At 41.5% G+C, this 27,278-nt stretch overlaps 1 protein-coding gene across 2 annotated transcripts in view; it reads left to right on the top strand.

The window, feature by feature from the left end:
- The window catches only part of FOXN1 (forkhead box N1), a 530,094-nt gene that overhangs the window by 920 nt on the left and 501,896 nt on the right, over positions 1-27,278 (top strand). The gene's annotated exons all lie outside the window — the stretch shown is intronic.

Below are 27,278 nucleotides of genomic sequence, written 5' to 3'. Positions count from 1 at the left end.
CACAAACACGCGCACGTGCAGTTATCATACAGTACATACACTGGGTGGGGAGGGAATATAACCTGGTTTACGCATGGTTCTGTTGCTGGCAGATACGGGGCCATGATTCGCCCTCCATCCCACACAGCATGAAAGCTAAGATGTGTAAACTCAGGCGCCTGGCTCCACAGTCCGACCTTTACCGGTTCCCCCCATGTCTCCATTGCTCACATATCCCCCCAAGGGCAGTGATAAACTGAGAGAGTTGTAGACTTCAGTAGAGTCTTAAGCTGCTGTTTGAGGCACAAAATTGGCGAGGTGATTCACCGGGCCTTTTTTTGTGGTTGTTTTGTATGCATTTATATATGTATCACATGTTACCTGTTGCATGTGTTTATCAATTTTCATATAGACGAGTCCGTATATGTAAATATGTGTAGGTGTGTACGCAAATATGTTTAGGTGCGTGAGGGTTTGTGGGCATATATGTCTAAACATGCACCCAAGTGCATGTTTAGGTATATTCACTTATATAGATGTGTTTGCATTTATGTACGCATGCGTTGTGTGTTTGTATTAATTTATATTAGTGCGAAGATAAATTGTGAATGGAATTTCATGTGTACGGATTGCTGCCCCGAAGACATTTTCTAAATGGTTTTTTTGTGTACAATTATTTTGCTGCAGTGAACATCAAAACTTGTTTTCCACTGCCACATTGTATCAATGGTCCCTGGCGATTCACATCCATTGTGGTCATTTATTTCTTCTAATTGATGGGTTTGAGAGCCATACCCAAATTCACCTTAGGGTTCCTCATGACATCCTAAGGGGAGAGGGAAGAGATGAAAAGGCACAGAGAGTGGTGTGGGTGGTCGGCAGGAGGCCTTGTATGCAGGGGCGTAGGAGACACTAAAATTCTGGGGAGGACAGGGACAACCTCGTGGACTTCCCAGTGACCCTATACAAATCACCCCCCGTTAAACAAATACAATCGCATACTTTCGAAATGAAATATTGAGAAAAGCAGGCATGTTGTCACAGTTTGCATGTATGCTTGTTTGTTATTTCATATAGTAATCAGAACAAATGTTAAAAAAACATGTATATGAATCTTGCATCTTCATGCACCAAGCAAACAAAGGTCGCAGACTTAGGGTGGGACATCGTGTTTGCAAGTTCAATATGGTTTGAAAAATACCTGCTTCTGCATTCCTGGTCTCCAGCAATTTATAGGCAACAATAAAAATTTGAAGATACCTTTGGGGATTAATAACCTTTATTGAGAGAGATCGGAGGTTTGTCTAGTGGAAGCTTTGACTCATGGTAAGGTAGCCACAGTGGGGTAATATGCCTGCTGCAAAGAATGTGTACCACGCAGATCACAAAATGCATATCATGTAAATAGGTCAGTGAGTTACTACTTTTGTCTGAGAGATTCTTTTGGTATTTGCAGTTTATAAGTTAAAATCCTAACATTGAACAGTGAGCTATTAACCATCATCAAAGAGCTGCATGAAAACGTCAGGGTATAGATTAGAACATTATGATTTTTCCCCAGTCTTTCCTTATATTAATATTGGAAAATGGGTTCATTAGGATAGAAATCAATTCGGATTATTGAAGAGATCCCCCCCAACCATGGTGTTATGTTTTAAATTCTGAGTTTGTGCTTCTCTAGTGTTGCAAAGCCATCCTGTGCCCTTGGCACTCCCCAAAGTTTTGCTGACTGGTACTGGTGGTACCTGACTCTGACTGACCCTGGCCTCTGCCTGAACAGGCACAGGGCCAGTGCTATTCTGAAAGAGATACTTAAAAATACAGTGAAAACACCTACATACACCAGGGTGCACTATGGGTTAGGGTACCCCTATCCTATAAGGCCCTTGTACATAATAGGGCAGGGAGATTAGAACTACCTTTAAGTCCCTAGAATATAATAGGGCATGGCAGTTTTGAGGCCAGCAGCCCTTTCTGCGATTGCATGTGTGCACTGCTGAAGCCGAGGTCAGTTTAAAAGTAGCCCTGTGTTGTATGACTACTTTTAAAATGCAAATTGTGCTCAAACTCGACTTTTGGTTTTGGGGACTTGCAAATTGATCAACTACAATGCTGGGGCAAAAAAATAAGTTAAGTGAAAAAATGTTTCCACTTAACTATGACTGTATCATATTTGCTACATAATACATCATCTGCTGCATAATCTAACAATTTGACCCAAAGCAATTTTTGATGCTCAAACGGATCAAAAATTACTAAGAGAAATGTGACTTATGTTGCTGTGAAGTGTAGGGCCCTTTGCAAAGGTTGACTGGTCACCTTTCCCACTGCTGCATTTGTATGTTACACAGGTACTAATGAGGCAAAAGCTTTGCAGAGGCTGTTAGTATGTATAAATATGTCAAAATAATAAAGTATCACGAAAATGCACTGCATTACGCTGCAGCCTTTTTATTGTTGCATAATTTAATCAACACTGCAACATCTTTTTGAACTCCATTGCTGTATTACTCCAGTTGCCCGAAAGCAGGCTGCACATGTTAAAAGTGTTTGTGCATGAAGCAGAGACCATGATGTTTGCAAACTTAGGGGCTGATTACGATGGCAGGTGGACTTCAGTCAGTCCGCCATCGAATCGGGGAATGGAACCACTGGCCTTCAAGGTGGCGGCCTCACGATAGGCATTACAATGTGACCGCCACGATGGCATTCGCAGTGCCTATCTTTTACATTGCAGCAGGTGCTGCTGGCTGAATCATCCGCTGCAATGTAAAAAAGGACATGTTACATATATCACTGCACTACATGGCAGGCACAATGAGGTGCCTGCCACATGGTGCAGTGATATGTAGGGGGGCATCTTAGATACCACCCCCTGGGTCCGGTTTCTGGGGGCTGAGGCGACAGGGGCCTGCTATGGGCCCCCAATGTCCCTTTCCACCAACTTTTCCATGGGGGGTGAACCGCCATGGATAGGCTGGAGGGTAAAGGGTATCGTAATCCCTACTGTGTGGCTGGTAGGCATCACCAGCATTGTAGGAACCACAAGTCCCTCTGCCGCACTGGCGGGCTCAAGGCGCCAGTTGGGTGTGTGGTGGTGGTCTTTCCGACCGCCAGAGAACTACCCGCCATTGTGATATGGCTGGCGGTAATGCAGTCACCGATGGCGGTGGAACCGCCACTGACGGGGTGGCGTGGCAGTCCCACCTCCATTATAATCACCCCCTAAGTTTGGTGTGCATGCAAATCCTTCATTGCTGATCCCAGGTGAGTTTCCCCACTACTGCTGAAAAAGGCCAATAGAGGTACCAATAGGTGCGGTGGACTGGCCTCAAGGATCTTGTGACCTCAGTGACAGTCACTGTCGATGGTGTGTCTAGGGTGTGCTTCTTTGTATGCCTGTTCGCAAGACTGGAGGTGAACTGTGGTGGACTGTGGTGGACAGGCCTTCAAGGTTCACTCACACTTGCCGCCGTTAGGGTCCACCTGATGGTTCTAAGACACCAGGGCTTCTAAGGTCTATCGGGCCTTCTAAGGTGTAGCATCAGAATGAGCTCTGTCAGGAGTGTGCTCTGGTGGACTGGTCATGAAGGCTGAAAATGGTGTCCAAGTTCCAAATTCAGCAGCTCTGGCCAGAGTGCCACATCCTCTCCCACACTGAACACCATACTGCCCCACTGAGAGAAACTTGTACTGCCTTAAGCTACAACTCAATTGTGCTGCGATTAAATTCAAATTATGCTCTAGACAACAGTAAAATGCTGCCTGAATAAAAAGCAAACACTCATAAGGAATGCAAGAATAAGCAAAGCATGTGAAATGTATTCAGGAACAACATGGTTACCGTAACAGTTTTAAACTCATTATTCAGAAATCAGTAAGTCATTTTGCCTGTAAAAGTCAGGACATGGCTACAGGACCAGGCAGGAAGGCACCTGTTTCAGTGTCCATTGCTTACATCCTTTCAAAATGTAAGCAGTTTGCTTTAAAAAAGACCACATCCCGAACACAGAGCCGCAGTACACATTTTATAAGCTAAAATAATTAAAACAGTTGAAAACGATCATATTAAGCGTTTCTACTCCACTCATCAACCAGGTATTGAAGTCCCTTTAGGAATGGTGCACTTCCCCACCCTGGAAAAACAATGTTGTTCAAAGAAAGAAGAAAAAAAGAAAGTAGCGCTTTCACTGGCAAACTTTGTAAAGTGATGCTAATGTGTGTGGGTGTAAATAACAATCTGGCCTGTCTGCTGACCACTCTGTATCGCTTTATTTAGGTATTTAATCAATTTTTCTCTCCATCCTGAGGTTTTTTTTGGAATTATAAAACGGTCAGCAAATGAGGACATTTCCAGCCAAAGTGTTCTTCCTATTTTGGCTCCATTTCACAATTAAACAAATAAAGACGAGGGGAGGCAAGAGAAAGAACGTAAGAGCTGTCTCTTGAAATCAGAACTTAATGAGGAGGGATTCAAAGACAGAAAGAGATAGAGGAAAAATAAAGAGAGAGGGGGAGAAGGGCCGCTGCCAGAGGCAGATCAGGAGAAGTTGACACTGTGCTTGCCTTCTCTGGGTATGAAGGAGAAGAGACTGAGCTTTTTTCCTTCTCTGCCCTTAGGAGACCTAGCCTTCCTGCAGCATACCAAAGGGCAGAGGGCGGATGGCCTCTTTGACTCCTGGCAGGTCAAGTACAGGGCCATTAGGTAGCGCTTTCGCGCACTAATGGCCCTGTGAATAACAGAAGGGAGAGGGGAAATTCTTTTGTCCCCTCGTCCCTCCCATGCTTGTCCCTCGTGTCCCCCCACTTTAAAATCTGGGGGGGATATATCCCCGCGTCCCCCACACTTCCTACGCCCATGCATGTATGCTGTTTTGTGTTTTAATTTGGGACTGGGATGAGAGGCCATGTTATGTCTGACTTACCCATTACTCCCCTGCACCAGTGTAGCAGCTGGAAGCAGGGGTAAATGATTTTGGGGGTCATATACAAAACGCATTCTAGATGGGTAAAAAGTGAACTACCGGGATGTTTTTCACCTTTGTGGTTCTGATTGACATAACAGGGCTTCCCTCTCGTTGTCTATTTGAGGTCACTCGAAACTCCTGGTTAAAAAAAACATCATCTTAATTCACTGTTAACCATCTATAGCTCTGTTTACCATCTATAGATTCAAAGAAGAGGACCAGTGGAATAGACTCTGATAGCTGCAGGCTAGCGCCTCAGCTGATGGGGAGGTGGTGACAGAGAGGTATAGGGCACATGCTGTGCTTCAGTACCCGTCTCTGTTAAAGCTGGGAGCACTGAGGAACAGCAGGCCTGCCAGCGTTGAGCGCTACAAAGACTGAATTTTCTCCAGGCGCTAGGACTGCAGCATATCAATAGCTCATCAATATACTTTTTGGACTAAATGGGAATATCCTGAGGTTCAAGTAAAAAATAAAGTCAAGATGTATGTACAGATAAGGCATAGTTTGAACCCAGGTGAAGGTGGAGAATTGTAAAGGTACAAGTAGTTAAAAGAAACAGACCTGGTGTCACTGCTTATTTCTGATCCACACACTTCTGAAAACAATCATACTGGCTTCCTGATATGCAATGCTTATTAGCAAGGAGGTTTGCTTACAAAAAGTGCCATGCACTCCAATAACGTGACAGGATAAGCAAGGAGAATGGTTTCTTCGTCAAGAAGGGAAACTGGAAGTTTGGCTTTTGTGGTGATGGGGTGCTATGTATTTCAGTTGAACTATGCGGTAAAATGGAACCCAGCATGACAAACCATGTCACCGATTCCATGGCTATGGGTTTAGCACAGCATATACAGTAGAACGCCACAAACAACTCTATCAAAAGTGCAGAGCTTAATATACCACACAACATCAACTTGTACATGGCTCTAGCGCGTTGCCTGGTCATAGAAAGATGATCACACTACAGCACTTCATAAAGCTATATGTGCTACAGCAAACAAGACTAGATGATCCACCATGCACAACTTCAATGCACATCACAAATTCAACAGTCCTCGCATCCTCGCATTCGAAAAGAATGTCTCACAACATTTTATCATACCACGTCGTACAACTTAACAGCATAACCGTTTTAAGATATTACACCACACTTCAATTAGAATAGCATCATGACACACTCCACCAAGTCCTTTCAAATCACCATAGAACTTCTACCATACCTCACTTATGCTGTGTAGGATTATTGTGTACTGCAAACACATCAATCACATCTTCCTAACTCACAACTGCTAATGTCACCTCATACAACACCACATGCCCTACCTCACACAATGCTTTTCAAAACCACCTGCCCATAACATGCCGGACCAGCCACTGTTATGTTATGTTAAATATTTATAAAGCGCGTGGCTACTCCCTGGAGTGTCCCGGCGCTAAAAACATCCAAATATTAAGTAACACAAACACAACCAAAGACTGCTAACAACTCATAGCTGAAAGATCCACGTGTTAAGCCCTTTCCTAAAAGTAAGAAGGTCAGGACTCTGTCTGATTGCGAAAGGGAGACTGTTCCACAACTGAGAGGCAGCTACGTGAAAAGATCTACCCCCTATGCGGGCCCGAAGCACCCTGGGAGTAGCGATCAAAAGTTGAGATGAGGATCTCAGGGAGCGCTGAGGAAGATAAGGCTGAAATCTTTCCCTAAGATAAGGAGCCCCTATCTTATGAAAGGCGTTAAAAACCAATACCAATGCTTTAAACTGAATTTTGTTCCGGACTGGAAGCCAATGAAGGGAAGACAGAAGCTGGAAGGTCTGCGTTCTAGAGCACAACAGAAAAATGGCCCTGGCTGCTGAATTCTGGATCACTTGTAGTCGGGTCAAAAGATATTCAGGCAGGCAGAGATACAAGGAATTAACATAGTCCAATCTGGACATTATCAACGCCTGAACCACTGTCTTCCTGTATGGGTTGGAAAGCAATGGGAGGAAATTTTGCAACATTTTCAACAACCCAAAGCATACCCCGGCCACTGAGTGTACTTGGGCCTTCATCGAAAGGGTAGAATCCATCTTGACTCACAGATTTTTCACTGTAGAGAAGGCCGACAAAGGGGGGGACATATCCTGGGGCCAACTTTCCTGCCAGATGTCCGGTGGCTGAGGTCCAAAAAAGATAATCTCAGACTTCTCTGGGTTGCCTTTTAAATGATTGCAACTTAACCAAGAGAAGACTTTAGAAAGACAAGTGTTAATTAAGTTGCCATCAAGCAATGCTCCCTTCTCACAGGTAAACAACAGCTGAGTGTCATCAGCGTAGGACACTATTTTAGCACCAAAACTCTCGGCGAGAGGGGCCAGGGGGGCTATATACAAATTAAAAAGCATCAGGCTCAGAATAGAGCCCTGAGGCACCCCCACATTCAGAGGGGGAGGAGCCTATATGGTTTGAGAGCGATTAGCCAAAAAAAGATGCAAACCAACCCAACACCGTGTTCAAGTGAATTTGGACATGAGAATCTATTTCACTTCTTTTTTGAAAAAGGCTGCCGTTTACCTCTATTTACTCATATTCCCAACCGACTACACCAGACTTCCACGTTACTCTTTTCATTTTAAGACATCATATGATACAACTCAATTTATAACACTCATAACCACCACACAAATCTGTAAGTACGTCTAACACACTTTCTACCATAACCAGATGATAGATCAAACCAGGACAGCACATCTTCTAAGACCAACCCCACACACTACAAAGCACACACCTCAACATGTCTCACAGACCTAAACCTAGGTTTAGATGAAAGGTTGCAAGGCTTAATCTCTCCCTTCTTTGCAGTCCTAAAATGGAACTAGGACAACTTATACATTAGGCCAAGACAATGATAAGCAAGTATATAGGTGCCATAATCATTGACAAACTTGTGTACACCTGAGTTTGGGGAAGGTCTTAAAACTCGCCTCATCTGGAAGACCCTTTATTCCCCGCTACAGACAAGATGCACACAGACAGAAACACCAACATGCTGATCAGTGATGCTTTTTGAGCCTGCCTCGAAGCTAAGTTAAAAACTGCATTGGACTACTCCAAATAACAACTCAACAGTGCCAAGAGGCTGATTAATTGGAGAGCTCTTTACAAAAATGCATATCATGACATAACTTCAATGTTTTGCATGGTTTGTTTTCTCCACCATTTACAAAAACTGCTCCACTCCTCACAGTATGCAGGCATGGCTGACAGCAAAAGACAAGATTTCAGACCTGCTGGGGTACTTGGCATCTTAAACCAGCCAGGCGACAACCAGCATTACTCGCAGCATCAGTGAATTGGACTAGTTCATTAAAGAATGGCGAGAACTCTGACTCTACTGTTTGCTGAGATTGACTCTGGCGATTTGGGCACTGGCACATAGCTCCTGCCAGAAAATCAAGGTTGCCCTGTCTGGAGATAAAATACATGATTCTGTGGCTTTTGATTAGCTCCCAGAGTAAGTCTTCAAGCCATTTGTTTCTCTAGCCTGACTGATAGTCAAGACAATCAAGATGGAGGGCTCCCTGGGGCATCCATTGGATATGTCAATTCGGAATCAGCAGAGGGCATTTCTCTGGGGGATCTGCAACCTGAGCATAGACCAGCATGTGATATAAACAATCAAAGAGGCAAAGCTCTGTTTGACTCGGGCATCCCACACTCTTTTGATTGTCTCTTTCTCTACACTGACAGGCATGCATACCCCAATATGATCTTCTGCGTTTCTGTGAGATGAAGAAAATAAAAGCAGCACAGGTAATGGGTTCTGATTTGGAAGTTCCGGAGACTTTCTTTCTCACAATTTGATAACTCTGATATGAACTTGGACATTGGGAGTATTGTAGGCGCAGACTCTTTCTTTTATTTTCTTAAATATTTTTTTTATTGGGTTTTAAAAATTTAAATCATCAACAGTAGCAACACAGAGACAGTGTACAGCATCATGTAATGGGGTAAAATTATGAAGATTACACAGGTTCACCATCCAGCAAGCATATAGGTAACATTCTGCAATCAGTGTATTAGCCTACACCTCTACACGAGTGACATTTGTGAGTGCAGAGTCTTTCAGACTCTGACTCTGATATTGTTTTGGGGAGGGTCATGGACAGAGCTGGTAAAATGGATAGACATGTAATGCTTGCCATCAGTTGTCTTTGACAGTCATCACAAAGAAGCAGAAGATGAGGCAGATGAAATATATTAGTTCCAGCAGGATCTATCTGCATATATTTTAAGAGATACAACTGTTCTCCCACAACCATCACCACTCTTAAACCCTGCCTTGTGTATGGCCTTGGAAAACAAGGGTCGGCAGGAACATCTTTTACTCTTGCATTTATATATAACCTTCTCTACATACACAGAGAGGAGTACAAAAAATGTTTGGCTGCACATAAGACTTTGCAATGTAAGACCCAGACTGCAAGCCATAAAATATTCAAGCAGGTCGCAATGCTAGGCTCCAGGATAGGGAGGCACTACAACTTATCTTATCTGGAAGACTCAACACTGACTGGGGTACAGTGTGTTCAAGGTCATGACAAAGGAATCCTCACAGATTCATATGATCTAGCAGGTATTTGTACATCTCAGAGAATGGGACATCGAGTGCCAAATTCAGCATGCTCGCCGTTTCTCCTTTGTTAGCTTAGTAATGTGGACAATATAGTACACTATAGAGCCATACTTATAGATGTGGGTGATTTCTTTTTTCACCAGTTACTTTCTCAGGCCGCATACTTTAAGAACCTGGAAAGGTAGGCAAATGATTTTTTTTTTGCTCTGATTCTTTTGTCCTGCTACAGTTACACGATAATGAGAACTAGGCCAGCTCACTACACCAATCCAAGATGTTGGTTTACAGGAAATTTCTTCAAGAACCTACAAAACTTAAAATTATTTTCAAGTACCATGCCCATTTCTGCACCACTGAGACTCCAGTTCAGATGCTGTTAGCCCTTCAGGTTAATTATATGCTGCCAGAAAATTATTAATAGAATTAGGGATAACGTATTGATTTTTCTTTTCTTTCTCCATGGTAGTTTTACTACAAACATAAAGGGGGAAAAAATCTAGAAGGCTTAAATAATTATAAAGAGCACAATATGTTGGGATTAGGGTTAGTTTGCTGGGTATATCTTCTTCAGTGAGATTCTTCATTCTTCACCACGACATCACTACACTTTCCATGGGTGTGAGAAGGGTTGGTCTGCAGGGGTATTTCACCCACACAGGTCTAATGGGAGAGGATGGAGGGGTCGGGGTTGAGATGTAGGGGAGATGAGGGTGAGGGTAGTGTTTGTGTGGGAAGTGAAAGTATTGGAATAGGCAGGTAAAAAAAGGGGAAAAGAGAAAATTGTTTGGGAGTTGCTAATGGACTTACTGTCTTTAACAAAAATGATTACTTCGATGCAAACTGTAAAGAGTTCAGTTGGACAGGGAATTGGAGCTTCTTTTGAAATATCAATGGCCCTCACGCCCCAGTCAATGCCTGCCAGTTTAGGATTTTATTAAAACATAAGGAAATAGAAATCTTCAGCTTTAAGCAGTCATTTTGTCAAAACAGAAATCCATAGATTGCAAACCCTAATGTAGAAGATTTTCTCATCATTGTATGCTCCCACTCAGTGGGTGGTCATCTTAAAATGTAGTAGCGCTTGGGTCCGTGCAAAGTCCTGCTATGATAGGCTGGGGCGATAGGAAATTGCAAGATTCAGTAGAGGTGGCAGGTACTCTACAATTTTCACAGTATATAGCTCAAATGATGATGATCTACTGCTATATCAGAAGCTTCTTGTAAAGGTGGTAAGCTGGGAAAGTCAGTTCATTCATTGCAGTGATTTTAACTTAACTCCTGGACCCAAGGTTTAATTCTACTAACTCTGATAGTGGTCAACAGATTCAATCTTCACGCAAGGCAGCTCTATATCTTATGAAGTAATACAATTTAATAGACCGCTGACGTCATACTAGGCTTTGCTCTTCAGGATTTACTTACTACTCTGCTGCGCATAAACCGCATATCCTTCTGAGGTAAAGAAATGGCGAACAAGAATTGCATACATTCTGTATATGACTCTAGGTGGCTGGCACTGCAAAAGTTACATAGGTTTTTAAATCATTTTGTATTGCCTTTTACAGAGCGTATCTGATGGCCTCATAGGTAGAGATGAATCAGTTTCTTTTTCCTGTTGTCACCAATGTAGTTTCTGAAACTGACAACGGTATATTAGGCTAATCAATTACTCTACAAGAAGTTATCAATGCAAGCAATACATCTATGGCTGGTCGGATGCTAATAGGCCCAGATTCTATCCCTCTAAAGTTCTATGGAACCTTTGTGGATATTCTTTGAACTTGCTTTCACTGCTCCAGGCAATGGATGGAGTTTTGAAGCACCCAAGTCTTGGTGGGAAACCTACAATAGTAGTTTCCAAACCGGGTAAGGATCCAGAGCAATGCACATCATATTTCACTATTTCATTGATCAATGGTGAAGTCAAGATTTATTAAACAATCTTGGCCAGTTGACTTGCACCAAGAATTGATAAGTGAGTTGACACAATGTAGTATGCAGTTATCCCTCAGCTGGACTCTGCAGGTCATATGAACCGTGCTGTCTTAGTTTTTGATGCAGTAGCAACACTTGATACTCTGGCTAAAGGGATCCTGTTGGATGACACAACGCCAATTTCGGGGGCTACTGCCCATTAATGTGGGAAGCATTTAGAACTATGAGCTTCAGTTCCCAACTTTGTTGCTGAATTCAAATGCTTTATTCAGGACTTTCCACTAGGCTGATATCCTTGGGAGACATCTAAGACACGATCCCCTGCACAAGGGGAACTCACCATGGCTGTCCACTGGCTCTTTACCTTATATTTGAAGCCATTTCTATGCCATCTGACTTCTGCCTCACTTTTCCCACCAAGATTCAATTTAACAACAATTAGTTTAGCTGCCTACTCAAATGACATTGACGTTTTTTATCTAGTCTGGCACAGGTTATCCTTCTCAAGAAATATGCATATAAGGTCTACATCAGGGTACAAATTCAATTGTATCTAAGATGTAAAGCTTATCCAATCAAACTCAAGCCTTTGGTGATAAAAAATATGCTAACTCAGCTGCATACCTTGGCATTCCGCTATCACCAGTGATTTTATAGCTTATTAGTCTTGTCTTTGAGGCGCTGATCCATATGACTAGAATTAGCATGTATACGTGGAACGAACTTCGTATGGGCGTAAATGGATAAATTGAGATGATTATACACCCTAATTCTTACATCTCTTTAGAGTTAAACAGATACTGGCTGTTTTGCAGTTGAAGGCATTTGGATTTACTTCATATGAGAGTATAAATGGCTGCGCCATGCTCTCACCCACAAACTGCTTCCGATAAGATAAGGGTGCATAGTCTCTTCTGAACTTAAAATTCTATTATTGGACTGCCTTTGTTGACTGCCTCCTTAAGGTCTTATCTATCCAGGGAATGTGGCACCTTCATTCTCTTCTCTTTAATCAGACACATTATCCTTGTTTGGGTACTGAGATCCATCTTACTTTAAGCATACTCGATTTAAGACATTGTTGGCATATGCCCTTATTTAGAAAAATACAGCTAAAAAAATTGGTAATTCGGGTGTTACTATATATGAGAAAATATGGGGCAACATGATTTTTCCAATGACTTTTTATCAACCTCATGGTATAAATCAAGATTGCAAACTGTGGAACAGCTATATGAGGGGGCTGGCATGCGGTCTTTAATACATATACAGCTTTAGTGTATCTTGCATTCTGCTGAATGAACTATTAGGAGTTGCAATACTAGCGGTTTAACTGCTGATATATGTATATTTTTTTATAATTTTTACTGAAAAAAAACGAAGGTTACAGAAACGTTATAGTTCGGCTCAGAGTTTACTTGTACAAAACCCGTGAAATTCTGCAGTTCTAGTTACCTGAGCTAACTATAACTGATGCACTCGCAATGCACTGCTTATGACCTCACATATTACATCACTCATGATATTGTCAGTGACATCACTCCTGACATCACCAATAAAATCTCAAATAACATCACTGATTACATCATCCCGTGAGTGTGTTTCATAAACATTTCTGAAACTTAAAGATATATACGAAGCTACCGCATAAGTTAACTTACTCTTCTTTCTGTATTAATAATTATTCCTACTATTTCTAACAAATCTCAACGTAGTGGCTGTGTGACTGTATCAGGGTGTGAGTGGATGTCTGAGTGGCTGTATGGGTGTGTGAGTGACTTTATGTACTCACACACCCATACGAGTATGTGAGTAGCATTGCCTGGCAGGTTCCCATTTTGATAGTTTTGCATAACTTGCTATTTTGCACCAATTTCTTGTATGAATCTGCTGCTGATTTCGCTAATCTGTTTTTAAAAAATCCTAATGATATCGTTTTTTTTAACTTGTTTTTTTAAGCTGTGATTTGTTGCTTTTGATTCTGAGAGTGTTAAACTCAGCTGATGGCACTCGATCGAGGCCGAATTCCAGCGGCGGCATCTTTTTGCCACACGTTTTTTGATTGAGCACACTAGTGGTTGCACGCTGCCCTGCCTCATTTACTATTTAAATGGGCATTGAGTGGACGCGCAGTGCCTGACAGGTTCCCATTTTGATGGTTTTGCATAACTGTCTATTTTGCACTAACTTATTGTATGAATCTGCTGCTGATTTCGCTAATCTAATCGGTTTTAAAAAAAGAAAAACCCTAATGATATAGTTTATTAATTAGTTTTTTAGGCTGTGATTTGTTGCTTTTGATTCTGAGTGTGTTAAACTCAGCTGACTGCACTCGATAGAGGTCGAATTCCCGCAGCGCCTATCTTTTTGCCACATGCTTTTTGATTGAGCGCACTAGTGGTTGCATGTCGCCCTGCCTCATTTACTATTTAAATGGGCTGTGAGTGGACGCGCGCAGCGGGTGTGCCGATGGTGCACCAAAGGCAAGCCCGACTGCGCCCATCCACGCCAGGTGGGACCAGAGGCTATGAACCCTAGCCAAATTTCAGAAAATTTCGAAAACCTAATATGTTATTTGTCTGAGCAGTTGTAGAGCTATCGGAGTATTCACCAATCTGAGTGTAACCTACTTTACCCTTTGGATGCTGTTACTAGCTGCTCTCATTGTAATTTTACTTTCTGTATAGCGCCCTCTTGAGCTATACCATGTGCCGTCTGTGGTGGTCCCTGCATTTCCTAACAGCGGCGGCAAGTGAGTAGCCAGGGGTGCTGGTTGTTCCTGTGATGGCTGCAGGTTAAAGCAGGGGGGTGCTGGTGATTGCCTCAGGCATGGGGGAGGCTGCTGCCCCCGCCCTTTGCTACGCCACCAGCTGGGTTTGTGAGTGGGTGTATGAGTTTCTCATTGGGTGTGTGAGTGGGTGTGTGAGTGTCTAGGTGCTCTTTTTAGCCCTCTTCTGATCAGTTTTGCCTTTCCTGCTCATTTTTCTGCCCTCAGTTTTGCATTTTTTGCTCGTCTTTTCTGCCCTCTGATTTCCCTCTTAAGACCCGGCATCACCAGCTCCCTAGGGGTTTACTGATATTTGGGAGGCGGGCCACAGGGACTCTTCTCTATTGAGCCCCAGACACCATCACCTCCCCGGGGCTACCTTAAAAAACTATGTGGGGTGCCACGTGAACCCACCAGAGACCACCACCTACCCAGAGCCAAATACTTTTTTTAAAGTGGGAAGGGGCCGAGTAGCCTCCCTCCCAATTTTTAAATGGTATTTTTGCCCCAGGGAGGTGGTAGGGCCCGGTGGGTACGCAAGGCCCCAATTACTAACAATTTAGCCCTTTGAGGTGGAGGTACCCTGGGCACGGGGGTCCTTAAGACCCCCACACCGATTTATTTCTATTTACGCCCAAGGAGGTGGTGGTGCCGGGGGGGGGGGAGCGCTCAGGACAGCCCCAGCACTATTTTTTAAAAAAACAGGGGCGATGGTAGTCCTCGATGCCTGGGGGTCCGTGCGGCCACAGCACTATTTAAAAAAAACTCAGAGGAGCTGTTGGTCCCCGGGGTCATAAAATTGCCCATGGCAGGGAGCCATGTGTGCCCCTTTTTTAAATTTAATAAAGCAGGCATGCCCCTGGGACCTGGCCCACTCAAAGGGCTTAATTAATTATTGTATTTTTAATTTTGTTGTGAATTCACGGATCTCCCTGCGCTTTCACTGCAAATTTGAAAATTATGATGTTTTTAAACCCCAGTGGTGTCCCTCTGGGACCCCACCACTACATATATGGGGCCAAAGTAGTCCTACTCTGCCCCCTTTTCTACTGTTTGAAAATTTTATGTGGGACTCAGCAGAAGCTGAGTCCCAAGATAGATGGCAACACTGGTTGAAGTGTTGGCAACCGATCAGATTACAGCACTGGGACTGTCGAGTCCAAGCCCCTAGATATACAAATTTGGATTTCAGTTAATATCTCTTAAACTAATAAATGGATTTATACCAAATCCATAAAAGGCACTTCTCTGGACCAATATAAAAATTTCTGCCAAATTTGGAGTAATTCCGTCCTGCAGCTTGGGAAGTAGTTGTGTCTAAAATCCCTCTGGGAATTGACATTGGGAAAACGTGCTTTGGGCCCCTTCCTTTTCTCTGTCCCCACTTGCCTAATCAACCAGATCCTTTCAAGAAGGCATCTGAAGTGACTGGTAAATTAGTTTTTTAAATTTCAGAGGATTCATCGTACAGCAGCAAAGTTATTAGCAAAACAAATCATGTTTTTCCTATGGAAACTAGGTCCTAACTATAATACTTACTAACGACTGCCAGTAGGTAATATATAGTAGTGTGTGTGTGTGTGTGTGTGCGTGCGCATGATTGTGTATATGTGTGTATATGTGTGTATGTGTGTATATATATATATATATATATATATATATATATATATATATATATATATATATATATATATATATATATATTACAACGCTCTAACTCTCAAAATCCCAGTAAGAAGTACCGCACTCACAGAGGGGGACACAGCATATTTCTCTTTATTTTCGACAAACGCCTTTCAGCTACAAGCCTTTGTCAGTGTCGATAACAGCCCATTGGTCAGCATGATAATAAAGTTTTTGTTTACATACATGAACATCAGAAGGGGACAAGGACCACTATGGAGAACAGCCCGCCATATTGGAGTTTACTTGCGTTTCTCACTACGAGTAACCATTTCTATTTACATGGACAGGTGTACATTTACTATTCAATCCTGTATCATCATGGATTGTAAAGTTCTCAAAAAAGCGGTCACCTTATAAATATATTGCCGTGGATCGGCTTACCTCCCTACAGTGCGCAGCTGTAGGGGAGGACCACAAAGAATGTTACAATGCGTTCCCACACTCATTACTGCTACAATGATCTAAACATAATGCTTATTATTTGCAATAGCAGTAAGGTGTGAGATGTTTCTCTAGACGCACATTCCAAGTCAAGTCCAAGCTTACGCTACACAGGCAGTACTATTCACGAGTTGAAGATCAGGATCATTGAACACCCAAGGGTAATTGATAAGGCTGACCCTGCCTACCCTGTCGTATATTTAACATTGCGGCGGGTGCTGCTTTAAGCAGCACCCGCCGCAAAGTTAAAAGTGCATACTGTGCATTTGCATGCACAAAGCGGCAGGCACCGCGGGGTGCCTGTCGCATTGTGCATGCAACTGCAGGGGGGTACCATAGGTACTCCCCACCCCCCCTGCACCCTGGGGGCGCATAACGGCCCCCAAAGCAAGGACTGTATGCCTTTTTGTGGCGGCCTTGCTGCCACGAAAATGCATAGCCCCCAGCACATCCTAATATGGCTGTCGGTGTCTGAAAGACACCGCCACCATATTAGAGCTTTTCCACCGTGGTCGCAAGGCGACCGCGGTGGAAAAGCGGTGGACGGTCTTCCCATCCACCACTGTTCCCCCCGCCATTGTAATATGGTGGGGGGGAATAGGTGGCGGACGGACAAGGATGGCGGACGGATCGACACCGCTGCATGGCGGTGGCGATCCATCCGCCATCCTAATTGACCCCCTAGTTCAATGCAATCTTTCTCCGCATACTTCACTAGTATGAACAGCAGCTTCCGTGAGGATTCTAAATACGTTTCCACCTACTTGTGCATCATTTCGCGGTTTGGGGCCTCGTAGCTGGGGGCCAGAAATATTCGTAACCCCCGCGGTACTCTGCCAACATCTATGTACCTCTGCAGGGATTTGGCATCCCACCACTTTTTTTGTTCGGTCCTCGTCGCCTTCTCCAAAACCTTACACTTCTCTCTCATCCCCATGTTGGTGGGTGTGGGTGATGCATTGTGGGTAATGGAGTCCGCGCCTGCCGCTGGCTCGTCACTGAACATTGACGCCGCTGCCTGCTCCCTTTCTCTGAGCGCGTCTGCCGCCATTGCACCTTGCGTTGGAATTGCGTTAGTAATATCAGTCGCGGCTGGTGACATTTGAAATAGGCGGGGCGTAATTCCTGATCTCAGCACACCTTACTGCACCAGCGTGAAGGAGGCCCTCTGGAGCCGCGTTACACCAAACAGCGATAATCCCTTGTCTCATAATAATAAAAATAAAAGTAAAAAAACTTACCTTGGCTTGGCATCCCGCTCTGGCTCGAGTCCTGTCCCGAGGGCCGAGACTGCAGACTCCCGCGCGCCATCCTGGATTTTCTTGAAATGCCTCGTCACCAGAGTCGTCAGACTCGTCACTGAAGGCTGCAGGCAGCCTCCCTCCCCTCCATGGCAGCCGGCGCTGATTGGTTCGGCCAGCTGCCCTAAATACGTCATTCCTCTTGGTCTGCATGCTGCAGAACGGAGAGTGGGAGGAGGCTTGGGGGAGCGGCTTGCCCACTGTTGCTAATACTGTCTGTTTGGACAGCCTCTCAGGCTGTCCAAACAGTCCGTATTCACAACAGTGGGCAAGCCACTCCCCCAAGCCACTCCCCCCTGCCCTGAGGCTCGAGTGAACAGGAAGTTTGTTGCTGACTGTTTTCTCGCCGTGCGAGAAGGGCAGGCAGAAACAAATGGTAGTTATAAATAAATAACTACCATTTGTTTCTGCCTTCTTCTCGCACGGCGAGAAAACAGGGGGGGCGGCGCCAAAACGCCCCCATGGTAAAACCGCCACTGAGTAATATCACAAGAACGTCACAGGGCGCTTAGATTTTGCAAATGCCGTTTACAGCGCCTCTGTCAGACGTATCGCTAGTACTCAGCTCCCAGCTTACAAGTAATAACGGGCTCTTCTCCGAAAACTCACCAGCAGGTACAACGCCGGTGCGGTCAGTACCGAGTCAACGGATCCGAGCCTGCCTGCCTGGTCGTGTTGATTACCGCCGGCCGCTGCTTCACTCAGATTGTCCCAATTTTCGATCCGCTGAGGGGCCGCTCACAAATTAATCCTACCGGATACAGTCTTGTTGTCAGATTACTTCTTCTTTGGAGCGAGCAGCCACAAATGCCGAGGGGTCGGCGTTAGGGACTGGAGAAAACTTCCATTCCTGTCATATAGCAGGTAACTCCTTCACCATTTCCTCATACCACGAGGAAGAAAGAGAGCGGACTACAATAGCTCATTTTCAGCAAATTACTTTATTGCCATGCGAGGTGCAGCAATAGCCATGACGCGTTTCTTCCCTCCTGGGGGACTTGATCACATGACGCTCTCATAGTAGCACAATTGGTTTAAATATTTCTAATTTTTTTTCTGCAATTACCATGGGATTAAAACCATTTAAAGTGATAGTGCAAAACAATTGTTCCAACAAGATTTAAAGTGCCAGTGCAATATGTACAAATCATACAATGGTCCCAGTGCAATAGGTTGTGGTATTTACAATAAACTCATTATCCAATGTTATATATATATATATATTTTATTTTTATACAAAGTGCGCCGCACTCAGGAATTTCGTTTACCTTATTTTATTGGCACAGATCCAAAGTCTATCTATCACAGCAACGAGGTTAGGCCTGGTGGCCTTTCTCACAGTAGGTGGCACAACTTTTTTCATCTGTATTTAAAGCAATCACATGACATTACATTCCCCCATAGAATTCTGGGAGTTGTAGTTTTTCATCATATACTAAACAGATCACCTTTTGTGATAGAATTGTTTTGCTCAGTTGTTACTTCCACAGTGGGTTGCACATGACTGAGATAACATTGTTTTCATAAACCAATAATTTTGTTCAGTGTATAGGGTTTGTACTTTGTCTGTCCTATGTAGGGAATGACAGTAAATAATTATTATTCCTTGTATGGTACATACGTTTTGTGATAATTCAGTATACCTACTACACAGTTGTATTTTGGATTAAGGGTTCAGGGGTATAGTACCCAAGTGTTTAAAGCTAACAATTTACATACAAATGTTTGAACACACAGATATGTTATATGGATCACCTAAGAGCGATACAATTCTAAAAAGGTCTACTAGATTCGATGGGCAGTGTCGTGTTTCTGTTTAGCCATCTGGAACATACCAGCTGTCAATACTCTGTACCAAACTCCAAGGAGGCATAATTCCCTACAATGACCATTAAGGAGAAACAAAGGGAGCAGGGTTTGCCCAAGTGGCTGATTTGCAATTCTGCGGAATTTAAATTCCACATTCTTCTGTGTAGGATCCAGCCATGCCCAGAGTGTATCTACCCTGAACCACTCGTGCCAATACCATGTTTTGTGAAATATAGGGCAAGGCAATCAAATTCTTGATCTGTCTCCTCAAGGTAGTAGTAAAAGCTTTATGACCATGATAAAAACACCAAAATTGCCAAATTGTTGTTGTCTAAATTCCAAAGTTCTTGGAAGCAGTAGTGGCTCGTTAAGTATGTGCAAATGGGATGTGTCACACCGGCCTTTATTATACAGAGAGGAAAAATGTTCCTGCTGCTACTTAATCACTGGGCTTAATGTTTCTCTTTTTTTTTTTTATAAAGTGTTTTGCACTCTTTGCTTAAGTGTAGTTCCACCAACAAACTGTTTTGTCTGCACATGTCAGGACGCTCTCTTCACCATACCCAACTCATTCAGGAAGATGTGTGAAGCTCCATGGTAAAATGGGGAAGGGAAGCAGCCCAGCATAGCAGAGGCTCCATGGGCGCTTGTTCAAAAAGTTTGGCGGCATATGGATAGTGTCAAATATTACTGCCCCTCCTGAACTCAATAACATCAAATACATAAAGTCCCAGACAGAGAGAGTGCGCTCTCCCTGTTTTGTCCTTAATATTCTTTTGCCACCACCTATTTTATAAGTGTTGCATCCTGTCTGTCACTAGAAAGGCTGTTGCTCTAAAATAACTTTAGATTAATTTTTTATTTAACTAAATTAGCTCATTGTAGCTTCCATGCCACTGTAAGGGTAAAGACATATAGGAAACTCTCTAGATACAAACCGTGAAAACAGTGTGCGGCTTCTGCTTCCCACTCACACTCTCAACTCATGCCTCCAAACTAGATAGCTTGCAATGCTTCCAAGTTGAAATTACACAATTAACACTTTTTCATAAGATCAATTCATTAATTTTCTTAATCATTTATTATTTTTCTTGTCACTTTGTATTGTTCAAATACACTTAAAAACGCATCTTCATGTTAATCAGACTACATGTTTGTGTGAGGCTCATTTCAGCCGCACCCACTAGCTACACATTACATTTCCAAAACAACTTATATTTGTTGTCTTTAAAGTCATTATACCCAAAACTATAGGTCAAAACATTCAACAATTTAAAATGTATATCCAACGTGAACATAGATTCACTTATCCATATTACATTTATACCAGTCAAATGTTTTAATTGATAATGAGAACTGTTGTTCATCTTCTTTGTGACCCATTTTTTTTCAAGTATAACTAGAAGTGTTATATAGCGCACATTGTTAGTGTTATTTTATGAGCATTTATTGAGCACACCTATGACCCCAAAGGGTCTCCTGGCGCTGTTGCATGGCCGATTGAGGAGGTGTCCAAGGTGGAAGAAGGTGGATTAAAATAGCCAGGTTTTCAGCTGCTTTGTAGGCTCCCAATATTGTTTTTTCTATTTGTTCATGATAGCACGCATGAAGTTGTCACAATGATTACAAATAACTCCCCATGAATGGTCGTCGACACGTTGCAAACCTCACGTTTTGTTGGGGTTCCCATCAGGACCTGACTGGTTGATTCTGTAAAATAATGAATGAAGTAATCCCTGTCACTCTAAATATAGTGAAACTGTGGTAACTGTTTATATGATTTGGAAATGCTGTTTACCTTATGGTCCCTGTTGGCTGTTTAAATCTGGTCAGTTCCACTAAAATCCCTTTCTTTGTGAGATTATTATTGTATGACTTCTACTTTGAGTCTGTAGAAATGGTAGACAATATTTTCATTAAAAATGACTTGTGTGTTCAAAGGTAACATTTTGACAACACTTTTGAAATCAGGCTTCACTCCTTTGTCTGGAGCATTTATAATGAATGGTTTCTAATTTTTCTGACTTTATTTCCACATTTAAATTAACTTCTGAATCTGAACTGCTTTCAAAATGCTCTGCTGTGTGATCAGTTCCTAACGTTGTCATAATTCACTCTGACACATTTCTAGTTAACTTCAAGGTCATGACTCATGCATTAAATAACTAATCTACTTAACTCTTCACATTACTCTGTGTCCAAACAGAGTGCTTTGTAGCATCTACCTAAACATGAAATAAGACTTACTGAAAAGGTTTTCTGCTGCTTGAAGAAATCTTTTGTGTCCTATGGTGTGTCCAGCAGTTAAGAAATGCTGTTTGTTTGTCAGGTCTAAATGAATGAGGGCCTATTATGTCAACCCATGGAATGCTGGTCATCATAGTTATGAAAGTGTTATCACTCGGTTTAATGTTTCGTATTTATTTTAAAAATGAAGTTTTGTTTATAAAATCGTGTCTTCCCAGTTAAATGTAGCTGCTTCCTAATGTCCAGTGGCAATGTTTTTTTAAAACCTGTAGGCTGCAAATTTGTATGCATTCAAGGTGAGGCAAACTTCATTTTGTGTCTTATTGATAGTGTACTGTCCCCAGTCTGGCACTCTATATATTTATAATTTACATACTTCTGTAATTTTGTTAAGTCATTTGGTCACTGTATTAAAGTGAAGTATCAAATGTGCTTCTTTCTGCATTAAAGAGGCTTGAAGTTCTCCTCCATGTGGGTTTGGTTGGGTAACCCATAATTTTGTCCACTGGAAATCTTTCAGTATGTCCAGTGGAACACTGCAAGCTTTTTTGATTTTTATAGTGGCCAACCCTAGCTGATTCCAAAGGAGCAACCCCTTTCTACGATAATTCAAAGAGCAGGTAGACTTCTGCGAGAGTTGACTTCACCTTAAATAAAGGGTTAGTAAAAATTCAGATAATTTCTAAGTGTGACAGCCAGGCTAGGTCAAAGTCACACTAAAACATCAGAACATGAATCACTATCATATTCTGAAGACCACATTCAAAGACTCATCACAACTACATCGCCCTGCTCATCTATCACCTTAAGCACAACTGCTAAACAAAAAAACTAATCAAGCAAACGTACAAGATTGAGAAAAAAGCATAAATTAATTGAGCTCCATGACTGCTTCCTTCTGGAACATTTGAAAGCCGGAACAATTCATTGGGGACTACAGGTATGGAAGACACCAGTTATATTCATTGAAGATCCAGAATATAAAAGAGGTTTCAGGTACATGGGGACTAAATATAGCAGTGATAGGATGGTACACTCCCTCGAAACGACCCAAAGGATTTGCAAAAAACAACTAGATGAGATCATGGCACTTGAGCTGGCCATAAAGTGCAGCCAGACAGTAACAGTTGGAAAGGATTTATCTAAAAAGAAATTAATGAGTTTAAGTAAAATACAATACATTAAAAAAAAAAAACAAATTTGAAAAAGATAAAAACAGTTCAATCTTGAGATAGTTTACCCCTATTTGACAGAGGATTTCTATAGAAGACCAGAAGCAAGCAGGGCTCTTTCTAAATACCAAGGACAATCAAAAACTAGATTCCTCACATTCTCAGAATTTGTCATTGATGTCGAAGGGTGAATCAGACCCCAGAGAAGGAGCATCAAACCAGAATTCTAAAAAGACAACGTTCTTTTTTTAAGGATGAGGCCTGTAAAAAAACAGGGGGCGATACCAAAATCAACCTGGGAAATTTGAACCAGACGTTAATTTTACGAGCATCAATGAAGACATCCATTGTTCACCTATCACCAAAGGTACTGTCCAAAACCGAAAAATTGGAGCTTTAAATATCATTTGTCCCTTTTATACCTACAGATTACGTGCTTTTGAAAACAGAAGCACTTGAATGTTTCAGAAAAAAATTATCAATTTAAAGGATTTTTTTGCCAGTAAAGAATACCATGGAAAAGAGAAACCTTTTAGGCTTAGAACAAAATTGACCTTCTGTCCACCCCTAATATCATCCCCAAAGAGGTATTCACATTTGAACATGTGTTTTTTCTGCCATAAATCAGTTGAAAAGGAAGAAAGTTCTGTAAATGTAATATAAAAAGGTTGCAAAGAAAGGCTCTGCAGGACTTGGAAAATGACAACACAGTAATCCTAAAACAAGCTGACGAAGGAGGTGCTGTGGTATAAACAAAAGATAATTACCAAAAACAGGGACGAAGACAATTGAATGACCACAAAGTTTATTGTCAGATACCAACTTATCCAACTAAAGCTACTCTAGAAGAAATTTCAGAAATCTTACAAGATACATTTGATAATGATTACATTGGCCCCAAAGAATTTGAGTTCCTGAAGAAGTCCAATCCAAGAATCCCAGTGATATATTTCTTACCAGAAATACACAAAGAAGAAAGAGCCTGTAGGACTTTCGATCATTTCTGGATGTGAGTCACTCTTAGAACCAATCTCTCAATACCTTGATATATTTTTAAAACCTGATGTACCATCTTACTTGAGAGGCACTATAGATTTTACAAGCTAAATAGAGGTATTTCAGTTCAACTCAAACATACAATGAATGGTAACATTGGATGTTATATCGCTTTACACACAGATCCCCCAAGAGGAAGGCCTGGAAGTAATGGAATATCATTTGGAATGAAGACAAAAAAACACAGAGTCCTGACGGAATTCATACTGAAAATGGCAGAAATAGCACTAAATAAGAAATATTTTAAATTTGAAGATAATTTCTTGTTCCAGACCAATGGGCACTGCCATTAGATGTTCTTTTGCGCTGGAAATGGCAGTCCTCTACATGGCACAATTAGAAGAAAAGTTCACCTACAACAACAACCATCATTCAGGCCATATAATTAAATTGCTAATATTGACTTGGAATGGAGATTAGGAAACTATATGTACCTTTTTTAAATGGCTAAAAAGAAGTTCAGATATCAAAGTTAGCATGATAAAGGACCTAAATAATTTGCCATTTTTGGTTGTAGAAGTCAAGGCTATAGAAGATACGTTCGTCACAACCTTGCACAGGAAGCCAACTGATAAAAACACTGCTTTGCACTATAAGCGTTTCCATTCTCAGAATGTCAAAGACCATTTATCCCATGGACAATTATTGCGAATAAGGAGAAATTGAACTTCAAAAGATTACTTCACCAATGCCACTTTATTGCAAGGAAAAACTAAAAGAACAAGGATACCCACTCAAACTACTGAAGCAATCGCTAAAGAGAGCCTGGTACACACCAAGAGAATACCTACTAGTCAAAAAAGAACACAAAAAACAGCCAACTAGTCTAATCTGTGTTTCCACATACTGAACACAGCCAAACAATTTCAAGAAAATTATTCGGAGCAACTGGCATTCAATTAAAGATTCTAAATGTGGCTTTGAATATTTATTTTTTGCCATGAAGAAAAGTGCAAGCTTTGGAAAACAACTAGCAGGGGCATGTAGCACTCAAAAAGTGGTGAAATCCATTGTACAGACTCAGTGAAATATGAAGCCCCTAGAAGGACACCACAAATGTGGACATTGCATCACATGCAGTCAAACAACAGAAGGTACAATATTTGTGATTCCTAACATGAAATGGATACATACTACTTTTTTTATTTGTCGTACCAAAAATGTAGTATAAGCAATTGTGTGTCTTTGCCAAAAAATGTACATGGGCAAAACTAACCAAGAAATAAAAAAAGATTCATCCAGCATGAGTCATGCATTAAGATGGTAAACCACTTCTTCAGAAATGGACACACTAAAAGATTTCAAATGGACAGTGTTATGGTTCACCCAGCCAAATCCACAAGGAGGAAACCTTGACACTGTGCTTTAATACATTGACCAAGCACTTAACAAAATGACAGAACTACATAGATTATAAATATATAAAGTACAAAGACTGGGTTCAGTACACTATTATTAAGACATAGAATGAAGTTTGCCCTACTTAGAATGCATGAAAATCTGCAGCTAGCCATGTTTAAAAAAAAAAGTGACACTGGGCATTTAGAAGCAGCTACATTTAACTTGGAAGACATAATTTTATAAACAAAACGTAATTTTCAAAACAAAGACAAAACATTAAACGGAGTGCTAACTCATTCACAACTACCAGCATTCAATGGGTTGACAAAATAGGCCATCAATCATTTAGGCATGACAAACAAGCAAACATGGCATTTCTTAAAGCAACTATTAGCGAATGTGTCAAAGTAAATTATGACAAAGGTACTAACTGATCACGGAGCCTTTCAAAAGCCATTTACCTTCAGACATTAATTTAAATGTGCAAATAAAGTCAGAAAAATGAGAAGGCATCAATTCTAAATGCTCCAGACACAAGAGTGAAGCCTGATTTCGAAAGAGTTGTCAAACGTTTGGAAACACATGGCATTTCTTAAGGCAAGTATTCTCTACCATTTTTACAGACTCAAAGGAGGAGTCATACAATAATAATCTCATAAGGAAAGGGATTTGAGTTGAACTGACCAGAGTATTCACTTTAAACGGCCAATAGAAGACTCGACAGGGAGCTTTAGGTAAAAAGCATTTTCCAAATCATATAAACAGTTACCACAGTTCACTTACAGTTAGAGTGACAGGCATTCAACATTTATTTCCTTCTTTATTTTACAGAATCAACTAGTCCGGTCCTGATGAGAATCACAAAAGAAATGTGAGTTTCGAAACACAATGCGTTGACGACCATTCATGAGGAGTTATTTGCAGTCATTGCGACAATTGCATGCGGGCTAGCCTGGAGAAAAGGATACTAGGAGCCTACACTAACAAAGTGCGCTATATAACCCCTATAGTTGGATTTGAAAAAACATTTTACAAAGGAGATTAACACTAGAGATCTCACTATCAATGAAAACATTTGACTGGTATAAATGTAATATTGTTATGTGAATCTATCTTCATGTTGGATATATATTTTAAGTTGTTAAATGTTTTGATCCATAGTTTTAGGCATAAATTACTTTTTTTTTAAAGTTGTTTTGGAAATGTAATGTGCAGCTTGAGAGTGCTGCTAAAATGTGCCTCACACAAACACGTAGTCTGCTTAATATGAAGATGTGTGTTTTTTTTTAATGTATTTGAAAAATATAAAGTGAGAAGAAAGATCATAAAAAGATTAAGAAAATTACTTATTTTTATTAAAAACGTGTTGATTGAATAATTTCAGCTAAGGAACATTGAAAGCTTTTTTGATTTTATAGTGGGCTGCCCATGCTGATTCCAAATACCAACCCCTTTCTACGATAATCAAAAATTAGATAGAGCATTAACCTTTAATGAAAAATGGAAGAGGGAAAAGGAGAACAATCTAGCGGCTAAATTGCGCAGTGTGAAGCCTGAAAAACTGTTATCAATCCCAGCTTCCTTGCTTTACCAAATTGTGGAATCCTAGGTAATCATTTTATTTTGCCATGACTTGACTCTTTGTTCACTACTGGAATCGCAGGTGAGGTGAGAAGGGTGTGAATACTTTTAAGTATTGTTTTAAACACTATCATGTCTAATAAATGCTTCTCATTGCACTAGTATCATATAATATACTAAGGTGAAACACTACTGCCTGTTAAAGAAAAAAATATTTTTTAACTTCGGAGAGACTTGATTATACTTTTTTACATGAGGTTTGTTGCACAATTTACATGCCAAATTGTATTATTGCACGGGCTCTTAGAGCCAACCCAGAGCATTTGCTCAGCTCTGCTTCGGCTCTCCCTTTTTAATTTATTGGCTTAACCACTT

This window comes from Lissotriton vulgaris, chromosome 2_1 (genome assembly GCF_964263255.1).
Source record: "Lissotriton vulgaris chromosome 2_1, aLisVul1.2, whole genome shotgun sequence".
Taxonomy (NCBI): domain Eukaryota; kingdom Metazoa; phylum Chordata; class Amphibia; order Caudata; family Salamandridae; genus Lissotriton; species Lissotriton vulgaris.
The sequence above is the reverse complement of the archived record's forward strand: the minus strand, read 5'-3'. Positions and strand labels throughout refer to the sequence as shown.